Below are 3674 nucleotides of genomic sequence, written 5' to 3'. Positions count from 1 at the left end.
TCCCAGTATTCAGGAGGCTGAAGCAGGAGGATTGCTGTGAGTTTGAGGCTGGCATGAGTTACACAGTAAGCTCCCTGCCAGTCTTTGCTGCATAGCGAGACTATCTCTTTAAAAAAATATATATATATTCATATACATAATATATATGAAATAAATAAGAACATTTACTTTGATTACTTGTCTGACAAAACAGGAATTGTAGAATGACTAAAGACTAGGATGAGTTCCAGCACAGCAAAGCGTGTTCACGTTTGCTTTCCAGGTATGTGGCACCTTTCATCCAATACACCACCTTTTTCTTTGTGGTAAGCAGCTACAAGAAGCAGTCAAAGTTCTAATTAAGGAGCTATTTGTAAGAATACAGAAGGTACCAGTTCTGGTGGCTCATACCTGGAATCCTAGCACTCAAGAGGCAGAGGCAGAACGATCATCATGAGTTCAAGACCAGCCTGAGCGACATAGTAAGTTTTAGGTCAGCTAGGCTACATAATCCCAGCACTCAGGAGGCACAGGCAAGGCAGATCTCTGTGAGTTCAAGGCCAGCCTGGTCTACATAGTGAGTTCTAGGTCAGCTGGGGCTACAGGGAGACCCTGTCTCAAAAAGACCAAAGAATGAATAAATGAATGAATGAATGAATAAATAAATAATAAATAAATGAGTTAAACATCAAAGCAAAAATCTAATTGCCCACACAGGTAGGTGAGCAATGTAAAAATCTGGATGTGCTGGATATGAAGACAGACCAACAATGTCAGTCTTCTGCAGAGAAGCCCGAGGCCCTGGAAGGTAACGCTCTGCTTCCTCCAGGTGCTTCAGTGCTGTGCTCCTGTCCAAAGGCCCGCCAGGAACCAGAAATCCCCCCTCTGGGAAGCCCATTAAGACACCCAACTAATGGGGCTGGAGAGATGGCATTCAGTGCTCTTGCAGAGGACCTGGGTTCCATTTCCCAGTGCCCATGTCAGGCAGGCAACAAATACCTGTAACTCTAGCATGAGGGGATCCAATGCTTCTGGTCTCCTTGGGAACCTGCACCCATGCATGCACCCACATGCAGATATACACACATACACATAATTTTAAATAAGAAAAGTAAATTTTTTTTTCAATTTTATGTGTATGCATGTGTTGCCTTCCATGTAGGTCACCCCTTCTTCCATGATGGTGCCTGAGCCTTAGAGGGGGTGATGCAGATGTCTCATTTGACACTGAGGACTCAACAGTCATCTGTTCTCAGCACTTTAGCAGTTATGAGTCTTCTGCATTATCTGTCATCCACTGACAAAAGAAGGTTCTCTGACCAAGGATGAGGGCACCATTAGTCTGTGTCTAAACATAAACATTAGAGGGAAACATGTTCATTTAACAAAAGCATCAGCAGTAGTTCCCCCTTAGGGTCTGTGACCCTCTCACCCATGGTTTTTGATCAGTTTTACAGTAGCAGGCATGTATTTCCTCTGATGGGGTGGGCCTCAAGTACAACCAGAAAGCAGTTAGTTACCCCCAGAAGTCATATCACCATTACACCAGTGGGCATATCCTGCCTGGCAGGTTGATAATAAGTAGAGTCCACAGTTGACTAAGACTGTTGATGGCTTCTCTTCCCCAGTTTCTAGCCAGGAGAGAAGAGGATTCCAGCTCGGTTCTGGTTGATTCTTTTGTGCCCCATATCCACATACTGCTGAAATGTGTGGTGACTTCAGCAGCAGGCTCTCACCATCTAGTTCTAGTGGGCAACTCCAAACAATGGAAGTAGCTGGTGTTGTTTTGGGAGCCTTTGGTGTCTCCTTGGCTGGTAATGCACAGGGTGCTACCCCATATCTGGCACTAATTTTTTTTCTTTTTAATTTGTGGCTTCTTGGAGGAGAAGCATTATTCAACCATGCAGGATACCTCTGTTCAACTTTTAAATTGTTTTAATTTTCTTGTAAGCTTATAAAGTAGTAGGTTTTATATGGCTTAGTTTTGGTCTACCCTCATCCCACCACCTCCTTTTAATCCTCTCACCACCCCTAAAATATTTTTCTTTGACATTTTGGGTCTCCTAGCATGTTTAGGCTTGCCTTTTCTAATTCTATGTTTTTCTAATCCTGTTTTCTTATATTGTTTTCAAATGCTTAAATGCCTGATGCGGTTAAATGCTTCATCTATTTAGTATTTATTTGGGGGTAAGACGTGAACTAGGAATCTGGGCTTTTTTCCTCCTTCCCAGATGACTCACTGGCTGTCATAATATCTTTTATTGAAAATAATCTCTTTTTTTCCACTAGTGGAACTGCTGTTTTTCACATAATACACATTTTCATAGACATTTGGAGTTACTTCTAGTCTATTTATTCTTTTCTGTCTGTTTTATGCACCTGAACCAAATTATTTTTAATTACTCTTGCTTTATAGTTCCCTAGAATGAGTTTCACTCATTCAAGAAATATTCCATTGACATTATTGAAGCTATAATGAGATTTAGGGGTTGACCCAGGATGAAATGATGTCATCACAATACTCAATCCTCCTGCTAGGAGCAGAATTTTCCTTTCATTCATTTGCTTTTTCCCACTGTTTCCTCTGTAGGGCCTTAATGTTATCTTTTTATAGGTACTGCCTTTCAAAGTTTATTCTTAAGTATTTTATCGTTTTGTTTCTCATGAGTGCTGGAGATTGAACCAAGGTGGCATGTAGGCTCAGCAAATCACCTCCTACTGAGCAAGCTATACTTCAAACCTTATTTCATCTTTTTTATTAAGAAATATTTTATTATTTTCTTTTATGTGTTTTGCCTGCCTGCATATAAGGGTACCATGTGCTTGCAGTACCTATGGAGGTAAGAAGGAGGTGTCGAATCCCCTGGAACTGGAGCTACAGACGGTTGTCAGCAACTGTGTGGGTGCTGGGAACCAAACCTGGGTCCTTTGTAAGAGTAGCCAGTGCTTTTAACCATTGAGCCATCTTGGCAACCCCTGTATCATTTAAAAACCCTCTTATTTCTGTGTGTTTTTCCTTTATGTGTTCTAATTGAGATATACATAAATAGAAGATAATATCTGTATGTAAAATACAAATGCTTTATTGTAAAATGTAAACACTTTATTGCATTCTCTTCTTTTCCAAGGTCTTATTTTTTAGTTGGTTTTCTTGGGTTTCACAGGTATATAATTACATCATATACAAGCAATTATTATTTTTTCTTCCTCTTCCCAATTTTAACAACCCTGGTGTTGTAGCTTTCTAAAACATCTAACAATGTTGGATAATGTGATAGTGGTGGGTGTCTTGTTTTATTCCAGATTTCAATCGGTATGTCTTGGTTATTTACTAGTATATATGATGGTGAGTTTTTCTTCATGTATGTTTTAAAAAGCACATTAAAGTTACATCTACTTCCTTATATTTTAATAAAGAGTTTTTTCCAACTAAGACCAAGTGCTTTGTTTTATCCAATGCCTTTACCAGCATCTTTGGAGATTATCGTATCATTTTTCTAAGTTGACATGTGACTATAGTGAGTCTTAATGACATGTCTTTGCATTTTAAATCTTGGTATATTATTCTTTTAGCATACTGCCAGATTCTAAGTGCTGATATTTTATTCAGGATTTTTGCATTACTATTCATAAGTGAGATTCACTCTACAATACGCTATCTCTGTCAAGTTTTGGTATAAAAGTTTTGCTGGCTT

At 39.3% G+C, this 3674-nt stretch overlaps 1 protein-coding gene across 5 annotated transcripts in view; it reads right to left on the bottom strand.

Annotated features, from left to right (window-relative positions):
• Nucleotides 1-3674, bottom strand: part of LOC103749718 (nuclear pore complex protein Nup93-like) — a 92663-nt gene that overhangs the window by 14105 nt on the left and 74884 nt on the right. The gene's annotated exons all lie outside the window — the stretch shown is intronic.

Source organism: Nannospalax galili, unplaced genomic scaffold, assembly GCF_000622305.1.
Source record: "Nannospalax galili isolate Female #2095 unplaced genomic scaffold, S.galili_v1.0 scaffold1786, whole genome shotgun sequence".
NCBI lineage: Eukaryota > Metazoa > Chordata > Mammalia > Rodentia > Spalacidae > Nannospalax > Nannospalax galili.
The sequence above is the reverse complement of the archived record's forward strand: the minus strand, read 5'-3'. Positions and strand labels throughout refer to the sequence as shown.